Below are 20,727 nucleotides of genomic sequence, written 5' to 3' on the forward strand. Positions count from 1 at the left end.
CGCAATTCAACGGCTCAGACACGAGACTTATGTGGCAGGGTCTACAGACAATCACAGACTTCAAAAGGAAAACCAGCCACGTCGTGGACACCGACGTCTTGCTTCCGGACAAGCTAAACACCTTCTTCACCGCTTTGAGGATAACACAGCACCACCAACACGGCCCCCTACCAAGTATTGTGGGCTCTCCTTCTCCGTGACCAAGACATTTAAGCATGTAATCCTTCGCAAGGCTGCTGGCCCAGGCGGCATCCCTAGCTGCGTATTCAGAGCATGCGCAGACCAGCTGGCTGGTGTGTTTACGGACATATTCAATCTCTCCCTATCCCAGTCTGCTGTCCCCACATGCTTCAAGATGGCCACCATTGTTCCTGTATCCAAGAAAGCAAAGGTAACTGAACGAAATGACTATTGCACCGTTGCACTCACTTCTGTCATCATGAAGTGCTTTGAGAGACTAGTCAAGGATTATGTCACCTCCACCTTACCTGTCACCCTAGACCCACTTCAATTTGGAAACCGCACCAATAGATCCACAGACGATGCAATTGCCATCACACTGCCCTATCCCATTTGGTCAAGAAGAATACCCATTTAAGAATGCTGTTCATTGACTATAGCTCAGCATTCAACACTATAGTACCCTCCAATCTCATCAATAAGCTCGAGGCCCTGGGTCTAAATCCCGCCCTGTGCAACTGAGTCCTGGCCTTCCTGACGGGCCGCCCCCAGGTGATGAAGGTAGGAAACAACACCTCCACTTCGCTGATCCTCAACACTGGGACCCCACAAGGGTGTGTGCTCAACCCCCTTCTGTACTCCCTGTTCACCCATGACTGCTTGGCCACGCACGCCTCCAACTGAATCATCAAGTTTGCAGACAACACAGCAGTAGAAGGCTTGATTACCAACAATGACGAGACAGCTCTTTTCAACCTCAGGAGGCAGAAAATTTGGCTTGGCACCTAACTTTTACAGATGCACAATTGAGAGCATCCTGTCGGGCTGTATCACCGCCTGGTACGGCAACTGCACCGCCCGCAACCGCAAGACTCTCCAGAGGGTGGTGCGGTCTCCCCAATGCATCACCGGGGGCAAACTACCCGCCCTCCAGGAGTGTTAAATAACCATCACTAGCACATTAGAGGCTGCTGCCCTATATACATAGGCTGTTTCAAACACTTAAAAGACACACCTTTGTCCACTTACCCTCACCTTGTGCCCTTGGGGGAATCCCCGTCACCATCTTGGATGTCGGTCCAAACGATTAGCCAAACAAGGGAAGTTCGCAACATAAACCCACGTTTTTGATCGAGTTTGCGAGTGTACAATTATGTTCACTTCGGGGACTGAAACGCCCCATAATTCAATTCGCAATGATTGTACATCCGCTAAGAAAAGTCTGCCGAAACTTAAAACCTCAATGTCAATATGGATAAGTCAGCATAGTAAGTAAGTAAAAACTAATGTAAAAAGGTAAAAAATGTTGATACTAATGCACATGACGGCACAAACACGTCTCGTAGAAGTAATGATGTTTTTGTTTGGTTAGCTTTTGGAAATTGTAGAACATTTTCCTTCTTCAGAAGGTACAGCTAGGCAGGCTAACGTTAGTTAGCTAATTAATTTGCTAGCTATCATACAGTAGGCGTATATTAACTATATCATTATTAAGATAAGTAGACACGCAATCATAATTGACTGTAGCGCAATAACATCTGCTAAAGACGTGTATGTGACCAATAAAATTTGATTTGGGAGTCAATTGAGCGCTAGCTCAAAAACCCAACATTAGCATGAATTTAGTTTACAAGAACTACAGTAGAAATAGTTAACTTGTTTACTGTAATATCATATAGCTTTGTAATCGTGACATGTACTTGAGGAAAATAGGCACATTTCTCGACTAATACCCTTACTTTGGAGAAGAGATTGCGTGACAATTAGCTTAGCAACCGCGTGACACACCATGACAACGTGAACGCGATTGGTCTAGAGTCAGCTGTGTGAGGCATTATACATTCCTCCATTCATTGCCCAATAGGAAGGAAGAGAGATGACAAGAAACGATTCGGTTGACCGTTTTATGTGTGGATTAATTGTCGGAGTAGAGGACCTTGTGCATTTCGGGTAAAATAACAACTCAATGTTTATATCCCAGGACATATTAGCTAGCAACAGCAAGCTAGCTAAATGGGACAAATTAGCTAGCAAGTGTAAGCTAGCTTGCTAAATTGCAATAAATGTTTAATGCTTTTCGACCTGTCCCAAAATTAATGTAATTGGTTCAGAGTTTGTTGTGATATTTTAACCTGCGTGTCGTGATCGCGTTTGGTGTGGGGGGACAAAATAAATGTATGCACGATGGTTCACGCGCGCAGCCGGTTTGGGTTCCGTGTAAGGTAGAATCGCTTGATATTTCATGAAATACCTTTCAGGATAATCTATAGGCTAAATTGAGGTCAGGTTGGTAAACTTCTTTTACAGATGTTTTCACCATTCAAGCTGATAAAAAGTGAGAGAAATAAAGCTTTTACATTCAATAACTCATTGTGCAGAAAAATTCAGAAGTAGGTTTGGCGAGGGAATGCCACTGTTTGGAGCTACATCCACACCCCATAACCAGCAGATTAGGCTGCAGCGAGCTAGGCTGCAGGAAAGGACAATCGGCTGGTAAACTGGATAGCAGGCCAGCTATTTAAATCAAGTCAAATTTTATTTGTCATGCGCAGAATAAAAACAGGTGTAGACCTTACTGTGAAATGCTTACTTACAAACTTCTTTAGACTAATTGAGTATCTGGAGCATCAACATTTGTGGGTTCGATTACAGGCTCAAAATGGCTAGAAACAAAACAATTTGACAGTCTATTCTTGTTCTGAGAAATAAAGGCTATTCCATGTGAGAACGCTGTGCACTATTCCCTTCACAGAACAGCGCAAACTGGCTCTAACCAGAATAGAGAGAGGAGTGGGAGGCCCCGGTGCACAACTAAGGAAGAGGACAAGTACATTAGTGTCTAGTTTGAGAAACCGACGCTTCACAAGTCCTCATCTGGCAGCTTCATTAAATAGTACCCGCAAAACACCAGTCTCAACGTCAACAGTGACGAGGCGACTCCGGGATGATGGCCTTCTAGGCAGAGTTCTCTCTCAGACTGGCCAATAAAAAGAAAAGATTAAGCCGGGCAAAATAACACAAACACTGGACAGTCGCCCTCTTCAAATGCCAACAGACATCGACCTGATGTCTAGTTTAACGCAGATGTGCAAAATCGAGGTCAAAGCTGACGTGCATACTAATATAACGTAGGTACATGACATAATGACGCCACGCAAAATGTTGCACTACACGTGCAACACAGCATTCCTAACCTAGCCCACAATGTCTGCAATGTCTGCCGTGTGGATTAGAGGTCAACCGATTAGTCTTAATCGTAGATCGTCCAGTTTGTTTTCCAATGATTACACATTGGCCAATAATACGGAGGGTAGTGGTGGTTTACCTAGTCGTCGGCAAAATCTTACAAGGCATCCCGCCCTCCTCCCACTTTTTATTTTCTTCACGCGGATGATGGGGATTTGGGCCTTGTCTCGACAAAGCAGTATATCCTTCGCGTCAGACTCATTAAAGAAAAAATATTTGTCCAGTTTGAGTTGTTCTGATGTCCAGAAGCTATTTTTGGTCATAAGAGACAGTAGGAGCAATATTATGTAAAAAGAGTTACAAAAAATGTGAAAAAAAACAAACAAAATAACACAGTTGATTAGGAGCCCGTAAAACGGCAGCCATCCCCTCCATCTTCTAAATTAAGTTCCAGACTAAATTAAATGCAGCCTCTGTATTTATCGCCCTTTTTGTGAACCCTTTTATTTGAATAAATATGCCAGCCTTGCCTGGTTTAAGACGTGCCTCTGTGTATTGAATCTCTCACTGTTCCTCATCATTGCCATCCAACCAGCCACACCTAGTGATTCATTACATAGGCTATCAAAATTTAGCAAAATGGTAATACTAATATTTTTCATTGTGTAAATTTAGCTAAGAATCATACTGGGGCATAACCATTTTGACAGCAAGATTACACCATCAATGACCATATCATTGAGAATGCATTACACACAAAATACAGAATGTACTGTGTATATTTTGGCATGTAGTCTCACCGTGCATAGCATCTCTCAGTTCATACCATGAAATGATACTCTTCCTGTACAACCTAACTATTCTCCAGAACTAACTCTAGAACTAACCATTCTCCAGACTTGGCACACGTCTAACATACTTTCTTGTTCTTTCATTTAAAATGTACTGACTGCATTTAAGATGAGTAGAGTTTAGCTCTAGTTCAGGGTTGTACTCATTAGTCCAAACACTTGCAAAATGTTTTGTTTTGTTACTAAAATGAGGGTTTCTATTAGACAAATCCAAATTCGTTCCGTTTAAGAAACATTTTGCAACAGAATCGGTGGAATGAATACACCTCTCCTTTCTTTCTTGAGATTCGGGATGTGATATAGTTGGGAGTCAAACAGTAGAGTTGAGCACTAGTTCAATTTCAGTAAAGCAATTTCTCTCCATTCTCTCTTACATCATACGAGCGATATTGACTTGGTTATGATTGACCGGAAATGTTAAATAAACAGCCATTCCTCCTTAACTCTCTCTCCCCTCCCTCACCTCTCTCTTCCCATTTCCCCTCTCTCCCCCTCACCACATGTGAAACCACACTGTAGTGCCTAACATGCCAAAGTAAACGTCCCACATCTTTCAAACAGTGTGTTTACACTAGATCAGAGTCCCACATTTCCACTGGATAACACTGTACGGTATCTGACCTTATTACTAAAAACTGAGGGAATATATTTTCAGTGTTACAGGAAAGAAATGCATTAGGCATAATTAAGAATACTTTATCATTAGCATTGCATGCTATTTGTTTGCCTGGCTACCCAAACGCTATGCCACACCCACGGATGTTAGTTTCTTCTCCGTAGTCTGGATCTGATTACAACCCCGACGACATCCCATTGTAGACTGTCTGATTAGTCGCAGAAACCGATGGGTTGGGCCAGAGCCAGAACACACGTGGGTAAAGCGGCGTTTAAAAATGTGTCATTGGCTTTGATATTCTGATTGGTTAGATTATCCAACCGCTTTGTTTTGTACAACACCCCTCGTTTTGATGTGACCACAAACGACTTCAATTATGGCAGTCTCAGACTGAAGTATGCTAGCTAGTGAATGATAGAGCAGCAGAATAATTCAGTTTGAGTTGTCAGGCAAGCTATTCGTAGGACTGTGGTCCATTTGATAGAGGTAGAAGTAGGTATATTTGTCCACATGCTGCGTGAGGGAAAGCAAAACAAACACCATAGATTTGGTAAGGAAATCACCCTGGAACACAACACAAACATGTAAGGAGACATTTTCATCACTCTGTCCAGGGCTAAGATTTGAGATGTCTTTCCCATTAGTGGAAAGCTCCCCCCTGCCATCATAAAGCCACCTCAGTGAATCACACCATAGCCCTCCCTTGGTGTGTCCTCTGAAACACTGACAGTGCATATTCAGTGTTGCTCCAGACATTTAGGCCTTACTGCCATTCATCTGACTGCATGCTGTTCTTTCCTCTGTCATCATGAAACAGGACATGCAATGTTTTAAGGGAGGCATGTTTAACAATAACATGCATCATAATAAGTTAACATTGCGCTAACAAATGGCAGTACCTTCAAAGTACTTCCGAGAAGTAACCTCTTCCCCAAGCTAATTGCACATGAGTGGAAGTGAAATCATCCCGTGAGAAAAGCCTTGCTACAGGTGGGCTTCCAATTCTCTTTTACAAAACAACTTAGTGAACGTTTCTACTGTGTTTTCTTTTACTAGAAATAATTCAATCGGCCCAATGAAACTATTGCATGGGGGATTTGTCTATATAGGCCAGGCAACCATCAGTGCAAATAAGCATTTCGCTACACTCGCAATAACATCTGCTAACCATATGTACGCGACCAATACAATTTGATATTTATGGCACCTGTAGCCCTATAAATGACGCGCGGCGTCATTTATAGTGCTATGGCACCTGCACAGGTAAATGTAGTATCAGTATACAGTGCATAAAACTACCCAGATACATGATTGGTATCATATAGATTTTCCAATTGCAACTACGAAAGGCATAAAGCTAATCTGTTTTCTGATCTTGTCTGATCCTGAAAGTGCCATGGACGACTGACCTATATGACGTGTGCTGATATGACTGTAAATACACGGCTGTCGTGTTTGCAAAGGAGTGGAAAGCACACATTCGCAGATATTTCGCACACCTAAATAAACGGATAGTACACTGGTTATTTATGATTTCCTGATTTACAATGTTATGGAAAGGCCTAAGCCTGCTATCGCTCTCTATCGTTACATTCCTATTGGCTGAAATGACCTCCGTAATACAATACAGCAAGCCCATTGGGTTAGGCTTTGACGAAATTGTCGAGGTATTTTAAGACATCTCACCTGTATCCCCAGTTGTTTTGGAGGCTTCTTCGTTAATTTGTAAATTGCGACATATTCAATTCTTGCAGAACGGCGGATCTTCCTAACTGTTTCTCGACAGACATTTTGAGCAGTACCTCGAGCCAGGGACGGCAGGTGAGATAGTAGTAAGTAGACCGTGTTTCAATCCAAATTGTAGTCAAATGTCTGCTGTTAATAGTGAGAAAATGTGATACTGTAAATATAGTATGCTTTGATTACAATATTTTTCACGCATTTTGTAAAGAATGGAATGTGTCGCAATCGCATAGTTTCCCGAAACCCTCTTTTCGAGTGGAATGGTATGGCTCGTAGAATGTAGCCAATAAGCGGCGTTGAAATGTAAACCTCCAATGTTGTCAAGAGGAAAGGGGTTGTCCTTTGCCTGACGCTTGCACATACAGTGGAGGGAATGATGAGAACATGAGTACATGTTTGAGAGGACAGCTCTGCAATGTTCTATGCTGCCTGTCAAGATCTGTACACACAATATAATAGCCTATGCCAGCCTTGGTTACAATATATGTGGATTTCGCATAGGCCTAGGTTTAGGTTTATTAGAACATCTTGGTAAATACTGCAGAAACATCCATAAGTGACTATAGTTGGACCACAAACAGTTTGGGTGTCATTATTTTTCATAAAAAGAAACACTACAGTAGGTTTAATCAAATAATGAGAAGCCTTATTGTTCTGTTGTGTTAGTAAAGTATAGTAGTTGTAGTAGTACTAGTAGTGATAGTGATAGTAGTAGTGGTATTACTAGCAGTAGTAGTAGTACGCTATTCTGATGACAGTTCCATGATAGACGCACACCATGTTGCTTCTGTAACATGTATGTGTATTCAGTTCCACAAACACACACACACACACACACACACACACACAAACAGCACACACATTCGTTCACAGCTTCTGGGTCCCTGGCAGCTCCCTGAGGGTGTAGAACAGTATGCTTCTGACTTCCTGGATGTATTCAGGCGTAATGTTTTTAGTTTTGCTGCGATCGGAGTCACTTCAGGCTACACATGTCCTGTTCAGTTAACCACTGTCACAGGCTTTAGTGAATGGTCCCTGGCAGGTGGTGTTGCTCACTGTTGCGGCTGTGTAGTGAGGCAGAGAGAGATAGAGGGGGTCTTTCACAGCCTGAGCGAGAGAGACATGCTGGGGCTGCCCTGCTGCTGAGGAATCCCCTTCACACAGACATACATGCACGCACGCACAGAGGCACACACACACACACATTCTCTCTCAGTCTCACATACAAAATAAGGTGTACAGATGTTATGATTGAAAACGCATATTACAGGCTAAAGCATAGTTTGCTTCCTATAGGATATTTTTAGTGTTGGTGAAATACAGTTACAGGTAGTGTATAATGAACGATGTGGTTATCATTCATGCTGATAGCGATCCAGAGGCAGCTTATCAATATTTCACATCTCCCAAAGCAGCAAGCGAAAAACATAGGTGACTACCTTCTAATGACTTACCGAGGCAGCATTCATTTTTCCCTCAGACAGATTATTGACGTTGAATAGATTACGACTTCCAGAGATCCTATGAAATTATTAATATGTTTAAATATGAAATTCTATGTTACTATATATTACTAGTATTACAGAGCCATGCATAGAGTTCCTGTGCCTATGCACAATAGACTTGGGGAAAGTAGGTGGCACTTCACAACTTTTTGTGATCAATACCTAAATCTTTGCTTCATCACCAAATAGAATTAAGAATGGGCTGTGCTGTGGCATTAATGACAATATTGATCGGTTCACAGAAGCCCTTTCAGGTGTTTGGCTGGAAATCACAAAGTGTCTTCCATGGATGGATAGGGTGAAGGGGGAGTGAGAGACAGAGACAGGAGGTTTGCCCATTTAGTCAGGCAATCCTTACCCATTACGAGTCACATACATATATTCAGACCCCTTGACTTTTTCCACATTTTGTTACATTACAGCCTTATTAAAAAAATCCTCAACAATCTACACACAATACCCCATAATGACAAACCCGAAAACAGGTTTTTAGAAATTTTAGCAAATTTATTACAGCTAAAAAACAGATACCTTATTTACATAAGTATTCAGACCCTTTGACTCGAAATTGAGCTCAGGTGCATCCTGTTTCCATTGATCATCCTTGTTTGATGTTTCTACAACTTGATTGGAGTCCACCTGTAATAAATTCAATTGATTGGACATTATTTGGAAAGGCACGCTTGTCTATATAAGGTCCCACAGTTGACAGTGCATGTCAGAGCAAAAACCAAGCCATGAGGTTGAAGGAATTGTCCGTAGAGGCACAGATCTGGGGAAGGGTATCAAAACATTTCTGCAGCATTGAAGGTACCCAAGAACACAGTGTCCTCCATCATTCTTAAATTGAAGAAGTTTGGAACCACCAAGACTTCCTAGAGCTTGCCGCCAAGTCAAACTGAGGAATCGGGGGAGAAGGGCCTTGGTCAGGGAGGTGACCAAGAACCCAATGGTCACTCTAACAGTGCTCTAGAGTTCCTCTGTGGAGATGGAAGAACCTTCCAGAAGGACAACCATCTCTACAGCACTCCACCAATGAGGCCTTTATTGTAGAGTGGACAGATGGAAGCCACTCCTCAGTAAAATGCACATGACAGCCCAATTGGAGTTTGCCAAAAGGCACCTAAAGACTCTCAGACCATGAGAAACAAGATTCTCTCATCTGATGAAAGCAAGATTGATCTCTTTGGCCTGAATGCCAAGCATCACGTCTGGAGGAAACCTGGCACCATCCCTACGGTGAAGCATAGTGATGGCAGCATCATGCCGTGGGGATGTTTTTCAGCAGCAGGGACTGGGAGACTAGTCAGGATCGAGGCAAAGTTGAACAGAGAAAAGTACAGAGAGATCCTTAATGAAAACCTGCTCCAGAGCACTCAGAACCTCAGACTGGGGTGAAGGTTCACCTTCCAACAGGACAACGACCCTAAGCACACAGCCTAGACAAGTGGCTTCGGGACAAGTCTCTAAATGTCCTTGAGTGGCCCAGCCAGAGTCTAGACTTGAACCCGATCTAACATCTCTGGAGAGACCTGAAAATAGCTGTGCAGCAACACTCCCCATCCAACCTGACAGAGCTTGACAGGATCTGCAGAGAATAATGGGAGAAACTCCCCAAATACAGGTGTGCGAAGCTTGAAGTGTCATATCCAAGAAGACTCCAAGAAGGCCACCAGTCTGCTGTTCCCATATGCTTCAAGAGCGCCACCATTGTTCCTGTTCCCAAGAAAGCTAAGGTAACTGAGCTAAACGACTACCGCCCCGTAGCACTCACTTCCGTCATCATGAAGTGCTTTGAGAGACTAGTCAAGGTCCATATCACCTCCACCCTACCTGACACCCTAGACCCACTCCAATTTGCTTACCGCCCCAATAGGTCCACAGACGACGCAATCGCAACCACACTGCACACTGCCCTAACCCATCTGGACAAGAGGAATATCTATGTAAGAATGCTGTTCATCGACTACAGCTCAGCATTTAACACCATAGTACCCTCCAAACTCGTCATCAAGCTCGAGACCCTGGGTCTCGACCCCGCCCTGTACAACTGGGTACTGGACTTCCTGACGGGCTGCCCCCAGGTGGTGAGGGAAGGTAACAACATCTCCACCCCGCTGATCCTCAACACTGGGGCCCCACAAGGGTGCGTTCTGAGCCCTCTCCTGTACTCCCTGTTCACCCACGACTGCGTGGCCATGGACGCCTCCAACTCAATCATCAAGTTTGCGGACGACACTACAGTGGTAGGCTTGATTACCAACAACGACGAGACGGCCTACAGGGAGGAGGTGAGGGCCCTCGGAGTGTGGTGTCAGGAAAATAACCTCACACTCAACGTCAACAAAACAAAGGAGATGATTGTGGACTTCAGGAAACAGCAGAGGGAGCACCCCCCTATCCACATCGACGGGACAGTAGTGGAGAGGGTAGTAAGTTTTAAGTTCCTCGGCGTACACATCACGGACAAACTGAATTGGTCCACCCACACAGACAGCGTTGTGAAGAAGGCGCAGCAGCGCCTCTTCAACCTCAGGAGGCTGAAGAAATTCGGCTTGTTACCAAAAGCACTCACAAACTTCTACAGATGCACAATCGAGAGCTTCCTGTAGGGCTGTATCACCGCCTGGTACGGCAACTGCTCCGCCCACAACCGGAAGGCTCTCCAGAGGGTAGTGAGGTCTGCACAACGCATCACTGGGGGCAAACTACCTGCCCTCCAGGACACCTACACCACCCGATGTCACAGGAAGGCCATAAAGATCATCAAGGACAACAACCACCCGAGCCACTGCCTGTTCACCCCGCTATCATCCAGAAGTCGAGGTCAGTACAGGTGCATCAAAGCAGGGACAGAGAGACTGAAAAACAGCTTCTATCTCAAGGCCATCAGACTGTTAAACAGCCACCACTAACATTGAGTGGCTGCTGCCAACATACTGACTCAACTCCATCTCACTTTAATAATGGAAATTGATGTGAATTGATCAAAAATGTATCACTAGCCACTTTAAACAATGCCACTTAATATAATGTATATGTATATACTGTACTCTATATCATCTACTGCATCTTGCCATCTTTATGTAATACATGTATCACTAGCCACTTTAAACTATGCCACTTTTATGTTTACATACCCTACATTACTCATCTCATATGTATATACTGTACTCGATACCATCTACTGCATCTTGCCTATGCCGTTCTGTACCATCACTTATTCATATATCTTTATGTACATATTCTTTATCCCTTTACACTTGTGTGTATAAGGTAGTAGTTGTGGAATTGTTACGTTAGATTACTCAATGGTTATTACTGCATTGTCAGAACTAGAAGCACAAGCATTTCGCTACACTCGCATTAACATCTGCAAAACATGTGTATGTGACAAAACATTTTTTATTTGATTTGATTTGTGTGTAGATTGATGAGGAAAAATAACAATGTAATCAATTTTAGAATAAGGCTGTAACGTAACAAAATGTGGAAAAAGTGAAGGGGTCTGAATACTTTTCGAAGGCACTGTACATGCCTAGCTGACTGATAGGGCACCATCTGGCAGTGTACCGCTCTCTTCTCTTTATCTTACCAATACTCTTTCTCTCTCCAATCTGGAGTGTTTCTCACCCCAACGGCAGCCCTGCTACTCATGCTGAATGCAGTTGCTGGCACCATCCCTTTTTGTTGCTCCCAGCCTATAGACAGAAACTAAAACAGGAAGCGCCCGTGCTCAGGTCTGTTCAACGCTGGTCCGAAAAATCGGATTCCACGCTTCAAGATTGCTTCGATCACGTGGACTGGGATATGTTCCGCATAGCGTCGGATAATAACCTTGATTAATACGCTGATTCAGTGAGGGAGTTTATTAGCAAGTGCATCGGTGATGTTGTACCCACAGCGTCTATTAAAACATTCCCCAACCAGAAACCGTGGATTGATGGCAGCATTCGCGCAAAACTGAAAGCGCGAACCACTGCTTTAAATCAGGGCAAGGTGACCGGAAACATGACCGAATACAAACAGTTTAGCTATTCCCTCCGCAAGGCAATCAAACAAGCTAAGCGTCAGTATAGAGACAAAGTAGAGTCGCAATTCAACGGCTCAGACACGAGAGGTATGTGGCAGGGTCTACAGTCAATCACGGACTACAAAAGGAAAACCAGCCCCGTCACGGACCACGATGTCTTGCTCCCAGACAAACTAAACAACTTCTTTGCTCGCTTTGAGGACAACACAATGCCACTGACACGGCCCGCTACCAAAACCTTCCCTGCAGCCAACGTGAGTAAAATATTTAAACGTGTTAACCCTCGCAAGGCTGCCGGCCCAGACGGCATCCCCAGCCGTGTCCTCAGAGCATGCACAGACCAGCTGGCTGGTGTGTTTACGATGCACAATCGAGAGCATCCTGTCGGGGTGTATCACAGCCTGATACGGCAACTGCTCCGCCCACAACGGTAAGGCCCTCCAGAGAGTAGTGAGGTCTGCACAACGCATCACCGGGGGCAAACTACCTGCCCTCCAGGACACCTACACCACCCGATGTCACAGGAAGGCCAAAAATATAATCAAGGACAACAACCACCCGAGCCATTGCCTGTTCACCCCGCTATCATCCAGAAGGCGAGGTCAGTACAGGTGCATCAAAGCGGGGACTGAAAGACTGAAAAACAACACTTTGTATTCTATCTCAAGGCCATCAGACTGTTAAACTGTTAAACAGCCATCACTAACATTGAGTGGCTGCTGCCAACATACTGACTCATCTCTAGTTACTTTAATAATGAAAAATTGATGTAATAAATCTATCACTAGCCACTTTAAACAACGCCACTTTATATAATGTTTACATACCATACATTACTCATCTCATATGTATATACTGTACTCTATACCATCTACTGTATCTTGCCTATGCCGTTCGGCCATCGTTCATTCATATATTTTTATGTACATATTCTTATTCATTCCTTTACACTTGTGTGTATAAGGTAGTTGTTGTGAAATTGTTAGGTTAGATTACTTGTTAGATATTACTGCATGGTCGGAACTAGAAGCACAACGATTTCGCTACACTCGCATTAACATCTGCTAACCATGTGTATGTGACAAATAAAATAAAATAATAATCAATAAAATTGATTTGATTTGTATATATGCAATCAGCCATTCATATCATTTAATTTGACCCAAAACCAAAACAAGGAGTTACTTTTCATAGCAATTTTTTTGCAGCTTTCTGCAGGTAGAGGATGATCTTGCAAAGATTCCCATGCCAATTCTCTCTTACCACAAATACAAATAATTTAGGCTCCAGTACCATGCTCATTATGTCAGTGTAGTGAGGGTGTTTTGATGTTTGGAGATGAAATGCTTTGAGATTAAATATGCATTTTTTTAGATTGGTTAATTATGTATGTACGTGTCCACTGTCAAGTTGAAACTCATGCTCCTGTGATGGTGTTATTTCAAGCGCACCTTTATGCCAATGGTGCGGAATACATTTCCCCCTTATTATAGGGATTTCTTAGGTACACTCGTATGCAACCTTATGGAAATGAGGAGAGTGTATAACACACCTCATTGGTGTTTTTCAAACATATTCTATCTATGAACAGTTTTGTCCCATCCAAGCCATGCTGTTAAGGTGGGTTGAGTATTAGATATTTTCTGTGGGGCCATGTTCAATAACAGATCTAGAGGCACTGAAGGAAACAGCATAGAAATACTCACCCACAGCCCATTGACTCGAATGGGGATGTCCATTCTAGAAATTATATTTCTATGGCCGAGAGGTTCAAACATCTGGGACCTGGATGGATGAACAAAATTCGATTCCCCCCCCCCCGCCTCTTTCTGTCCCTCTCTCTCTGCACCTATATTTCTCCTCCCAGCGATCAAGGCAAGGCAGTATGCCCTCCCTCGATCGCACTCTCCAGAGCTGTAAAACATTAAAATGAATTTCAGTGTGCCGTAAGGAAGTGACTTTTGGTGTATGGCTTGCGTTACTCCACGGAGTCTACGTATACTCAGTTGGTGGTCATGGTTTTACTCTTTAGGTGCAGGTCTGTGTTGAGTGAGTGTTTCACACAACTTATTACAAACTGTAAGTGATCATTTTGAAACCTCAAAAAACGAATTTAGTGCTGTAGAAGGTTTCTATCCCACTTCCTGTCAACCAATCCATGAGTTATTGGGAGAGGCCGGATTAGGCACCAATTATAGAATTCATGCACTGCTGAACTTCTATTTTTCCCCCGTTTACCATCTTTATTATGAATAATAAACGAGAATATCATTGTAGGATGTTTATTTCCAGCTAGCCCTTTGACAATGTTGTGTTATTACAGTCGTTTCCTGTTCTGGAATTTAAACTGTGGCTTCTGGTTTCCCTTACTACCCATACTCCCCGGCGGTCCCGTAACCCTTTCAGCACCTCGCCGGTCGGTGCTTGTAAAGGTGTGGGTGGTCGGGCTCAGTCTTAGTCAGGGGTTTGGACCCTGTAGCGGACGCGTGGACTTTGAGATGTGAAATTGCATTAAGTCGCCAGTTTTAAAGTCATAATGGTAAGGCGAGGAGCCCAGGCAATCCTCCCTTTAATGAAACCTAAGTTACTTTACAGAGTAGAGGACCAGAGAAGGTCTGTTGGAGTTTGGCAACTGTGATTTATAAGGGGGAAGTTAAATGGAGGGAAACTGCAGTCATTCAGATGCAGTTATGCCCATTGTCATCTAAGATGAACACATACTTTATGACACGGCACACTACCTCCGTTACAACAGCATATAGAGTAAACATGCAATGAAGGCACGGGTATGTATTTGAAATGTCTTACTCTTGTGGCACAGGAATGGATTTGAAATGTCAGTGGAAGTTGTTTTATTCTACTCATCATAATCATACATTTGGTTGTTTTGTGTGGTCATACATGCTTATATCATGGTAACTGACCGTAAAACCATTGTGGAAAACCCTTTCCCATCGCCACAATAGAAAAGAATGGAGCTGCAGTCAGATACGCCATTTGGAAGACTCTCATTCAGCACGGTAGATCAATATTAAAGTAAGGATGAAGGGAGAAAGAGAAGAGTGGTCTGGAAAATCCTTCCTTCTGCCTGTAACACCTGAGTAATAATTTCCTTCTCACTACATCTCACCAAACAGGTATTATTTCATCGCAGAGCGATTTTAAAATGTGAGAAGATGCCTCCAACAATAACACCTTGATATACTGAGCTTGACGTCTTTGCAAAACGTAAGGGTGGCCGTTCCAGCAACAGGAACAAATGAGCAGTAAAATACAACAGGCGCTCCAATAAATACAGTATAAATTTAAAACAGTGGTTTCCAGGGGACGGCTGTCTCTTTTGACAATCACAACAGGGGGAAGACTGGGGAAGGAAAGATTGTCTGGGGCTCAGCGTGTGAGGCACACGTACACTTATGCATACACATACACACACATATGTATGCACACAAAAACACGTATGCTTTCCTTGCCATACTCGAAAGCTCCAAAGTCTCCATTCATGACACACACGCATGTACCACACACTCTCACGGAGCGAGCGAGAGAGCGCTGTACTGAGCGGCCAAGGTAAGTATGTATCTTGGATAGTTGGGCTGACAGACGTTACTGTATTCACCCTGAGGTTAGAAGACCTCAGTCCCTCAGCTAATGACACAGTCAGTGTAAATTCATATGAGTGAGTTTGTGTTTGTTAATTTAAGTGTGTGTGTGTGTGTGTGTGTGTGTGTGTGTGTGTGTGTGTGTGTGTGTGTGTGTGTGTGTGTGTGTGTGTGTGTGTGTGTGTGTGTGTGTGTGTGTGTGTGTGTGTGTGTGTGTGTGTGTGTGTGTGTGTGTGTGTGTGTGTGTGTGTGTGTGTGTCTAGTTGGGTGATACTGGGCCCTTATCCAAAACCTTTTCAGGTCTCATCTTATACAGAGAGAAAAATATGAGGCCATTTGAATGTGATTCCCAAAAGAAGGTGGTGCACTCAGATGACCAGTGCTGTCCTGCATTACTTCACAACAATGTGTGAATGCCCTGGATCTTTCCCCCTGTCCTGACTCGGATTGTTTGTGTCAGTCAAATATTTCCTGGTGAGGAGAAAAATCCATAGAGCAGATGGGAAGGTAGCCTAGCAGTTAGCGCTTTGGGCCAGTAACCGAAAGGTCGCTTGTTCGAATACCTGAGGCCACAAGGTGAAAAATCTGTCAATGTGCCTTTGAGCAAGGCACTTAACCCTCATTTGCTCCAGTACTACTATTGCTGACCCTTTTAAAACAACACATTTCACTGCACCTATTTGGTGTATGTAACAATAAATAAAATTAGGTCATAGCAGACAGGAAGTGAGTTCAGAATGACCTGGTGTTTAGGAGGGAAACGGACTAAGATTGAAATCTAGTCCTCAAACATTGTTGGGTTTGCAGGGTCTTTGTGTGTGTGTGTGTGTGTGTGTGTGTGTGTGTGTGTGTGTGTGTGTGTGTGTGTGTGTGTGTGTGTGTGTGTGTGTGTGTGTGTGTGTGTGTGTGTGTGACTCAGAATTTCGGTCGGAGAGTATGGATGAGAAAAATGTGGCAATAACATTTGTTTATTTGTGTCATTTATTGTTTGTTTATGACAAACTATCCGGTAATATACATTGGTATTTTGGTAGTAGTAACTATTATTGCTTATTAGTAGGGACGTCAAAGGTTTATAGTCACCATGGATGCTCTAGTCTAGAGCTTAAATTGTATTTAGGAGCATTTTCTTTACTCACTCCATGGTTAAAGTAGTACGAAATATATGTCATTGTTGTAAACATTATTTTGACATATTGTATTATTTTATTTTACATTAATTTCCCCATGGTGGACAGAACGTGTTACTACAATACAACTTCAGCAAATCATATTCTCACGTCGATTTCTAAATAGCGATAGGGGCTGGCTTTCATTTGAGTGATAATTTGACCCTCAAATCCGTATGTGTTATTAAGGCCAGAGACGTTTGTAGGAAGAGCGCCCCCATTTTTCTTGTGACCGTGGTCCCAGTTCCATTGGGCGGATTCGATTATGCTGAGCCGTGGGGCACCAGTCTATGGCCTGAGACGTGAACGGGCAAAAGTGGTGAGGGAGGAGCGCTCTTTTCGAATCAAACTAGTCTGCGCCACTCAGTCATGTTGTCAACAAGGCAGCAAGGTGCGTGGTCCAGAAACATAACTATTTTCCATAAAATATTTGTTTGAATTTTCATAATAGTTTTCATTGAAGGCAGATAAAGCATTTGTATTTAAAATCAGAATCCTACTCATTACTCCACAAGCTTAATTACGTCGCTTTTGTTTTGTTCCGTTCCGACTTCGCCACACGGTCCCAAAAAACGAATGGAATCAACTTTCACCCGGTGCAAAACACGTCTATCAGGGGCGCCCGGGCCAGATTAATCGAATCCCCTCATTGATTTCAATACAAATATTGACGTGAGTGATTAATTTGCGCACGCTATTGATTACAGTAGAACAAGCTAATCAATTCCAGTCTTGAGTGACTGCCTGGTAAATGTTGAGCAGTTTATAATGTACTAATTAAGCAAAATACAAGTTATCTGAACACAAGTGTGACATGTGTGTAGGGAGTCATTTTTATGTCTTGGTCTTCAAAATATCAAGACATTTCAGCATATTGATTATGCATTTGGACATTTAAAACCAGTGTTTTGACACTCGGCTATAAATAAAAAGGAATATAGGAATATAATTGGTACTTTAACATTATTTTCAACAGGATTCTACTTAATCAGGTCAAATCTACAGAAGGAGCCCAAATATGTGCTGTGATTGATTGATTTTGATGATATTAGTGAAGTCTTGAAAATGAGTTTGTCTTGCCTGTTATTGGTAATGGATCTCTCTATTATTATCAATAACCATCTTTGCCCCACCCGGGCAGCTGTGGGTGTGTAGTACACTCTCCTTTAGTTTGTTATCATCTATCACTACAACTCTGAGTCTGGTGTGGTGATGTAAGGGATGTGTGGAGGAAGGCCTGGGCCTCACATTTAACTGTGCTCTCCAGGGAGAGATTAGCCTGTTTAGGCTCTGGTGTCTCTCTCTCTATCACTGCCACACTTTGACTGCTCACTGCTGCTGGCCTCTCTTTGTTTGGAACCAATGGTGTGTTATTCTATTCTCTCTCTCTGCTCTCTTTTTGTGCTTTCTGTTTCTCTCCTCTTTGCTCTCTATTCCTCTGCTCTTGCTTTCCTTCTTATCACGCATCCCCATTTGTCACTGTCTCAACCTGAACTGTTTCTATTTTCCTTTCGGTGTCTATTTCTCGCTCCCTCCCTCCCTCTCTGTTATCTTGAAGTGTGCCAACACTACCCCTTTCTCATTTTAGCTCCATCTCTCCCCCCCCCCCCCCTCATCTCTCTCTCTCTCTCACTCTCAGTCCCTCCCCAGCAAAGCTGATGCTCTTAACTGACAGCCCAGATGGCTTGGTGGGGTCCAGGCCTAGACTGGGCCCCTCTCTGCAACCCAATCCCACACCGGGTCTCTTGTTCTGCTCCAGAGCCCTCTACTACAGGTCTATCCCAAAATGGCACCCTATTGCATATATAGTGCACTACTTTTGTCCAGGGCCCTGGTCAAAAGTAGTGCACTATATAGAAAATAGAGTGCAGAGCCCTCCTCCACAGATCCACAGGCCCACCGGCAGGCTGCTAGCTAGGTTCCTGTCTCCTGCCTCCTGCTCTGGCTAGGCCGGTAGGAGCTCCACTGCACCACGCCGCTGTTACATAAAACTCCTAAACGACCCTAGCCATAAGAGGATCAATACTAATTTTAAGGGAGGAGCATGATTCCTTAATGTAGTGGAGGAGGATGGCTTTCTTATCCCCTCCTCCCCTCTCCCTTGCCTCCTCTCCCCCATCCCCTGCCTCTGTCTCTCGACAGGAGCCATCGCAAGCAGCTCTAGTCATCCTTTCATTTCTCTCACTTCCTGGGATGGGGTTAGTTAGTTAAAGACAATATCCTCTTTTATTGCTGATTTCATTATTTCTGTGAATTGTGCCGCTTTAAGAACATCTGTAGTAGGTTATGCCGTGTTGGGAGGATGTTCGTGAATTTTAGATTCATGAGAATGCTGTATCTTTCAATATCTGTATTATTAGCTACAATATTGCTTTTGGTCCTTGGTGCCAATTTTTTATAAATGAAGTCAATGCATTGTAATTGACCTCTTTGAACCATCTTACTCTAGCTGTAGGGTCAACTTGAAGGGTGTATGTATATAATAGCATAACCATCAGTCTTCATCCCCCAGTATATGAATTTATCCTAATAGTTCTGCCAAAGAAAATAAATTGAGCTATTTTATTCTAGTTGCTTTTAAACACACCAGAGAGCACTCTCCCTCTCTTCAGACCGTTTCATTATTGGTAGTCATATTATTATTATTCTTTGTTTTCCACAGACGTTTCGTTTTAAAAATGACTTCACGCTAACAGTGGCATAATCCAAGGAAAATGGGAAAGATTTGAGAGAGTTTCCATTGGATAACAACCATCTCTTTTTCCAGTCAGTCGTCTTTGAATAGCACGAGCAGGGTATGAACAGGAACAGAACGTGGTTTAGCTAAACGCCTCATCATTGATCTTTGCTGATGTAGACTGTTTCTGGGCCTTTTTTCATCAGAGATGGAGGGAGGGAGGGTGGGGCGTGGGTGAAACCGTTCCTCTCTCACCTCCCCCCATCCAACATGGCCTGGCGGGTTGACTACCGTGGGAAACTGAAACAGGTTAGGAGGGACTCATTGGGTATGCTAAAACTATTATTCCCTGTCAGGACAACCCAGGCCCCACCGCATGGCCGTTCACTGTGGACCGACCGACCGACCACTCTGCTGAATTATTTAGCCTGCAGTCCCATAAACAGTCAGTTTTCTCTAGTTTTCTAATTAATGTATGCAGGTGAGAGGGGACCCTTCTAGAGGTGTTTGACCAAACAGTGAATGATATAGGTAACATGATAATAGATGTGTTATTAGTTACAATGTAACGCTCGTCGTAATCCTCCTCGTCTGAGGAGGAGCAAGGATCGGACCAAAGCGCAGCGTGGTTTGAATACATACTTTAATATATTAAACGAAGACGAACACGAAGAACACTTGACAACTACAAAACAATAAACGACGTGAACAAACGAACGAAAACAGTACCGTGTGGCGAACAAACACAGACACGGCAACAATCACCCACAAACAACCAGTGAAAACAGCCTACCTTAATATGGCTCCCAATCAGAGACAATGACAAACACCTGTCTCTGATTGAGAACCATATTAGGCCAAACGAACAAACCTAAACATAGAAACAAATAACATAGACTGCCCACCACAACTCACGCCCTGACCATACTAAATAAATACAAAACAAGGGAAATAAGGTCAGGAACGTGACATACAAGCTGAACAGGTAAAATATCTTTGCTGTAAAACAATCTGATTGTAAAATCTGTCTTAAGTTTAAAAGCTGAAATTTAGTTATTTTTACCCTTTGGCTCTTGGCTCAAATATACTAAGAAGACATAATGCCAAGCCTTCTCTCTCCACACAAAAGGAACGCCTCAAGTCTGTGTACAAGAAACCCCATAGT

At 43.3% G+C, this 20,727-nt stretch overlaps 1 protein-coding gene across 2 annotated transcripts in view; it reads right to left on the reverse strand.

Annotated features, from left to right (window-relative positions):
* LOC139532059 (zinc finger protein 438-like) overlaps nt 1-6,768 on the reverse strand; it is a 99,616-nt gene extending 92,848 nt beyond the window's left edge. For both annotated transcript variants that reach the window (XM_071329180.1, XM_071329179.1), the window contains exon 1: nt 6,520-6,768. The gene's annotated coding sequence lies outside the window, so the exon portion shown is untranslated. The remainder of the gene's footprint in view (nt 1-6,519) is intronic.
* Between the last annotated feature and the right edge of the window lie 13,959 nt (nt 6,769-20,727).

The sequence above is a fragment of the Salvelinus alpinus genome, chromosome 10, assembly GCF_045679555.1.
Source record: "Salvelinus alpinus chromosome 10, SLU_Salpinus.1, whole genome shotgun sequence".
Lineage (NCBI taxonomy): Eukaryota > Metazoa > Chordata > Actinopteri > Salmoniformes > Salmonidae > Salvelinus > Salvelinus alpinus.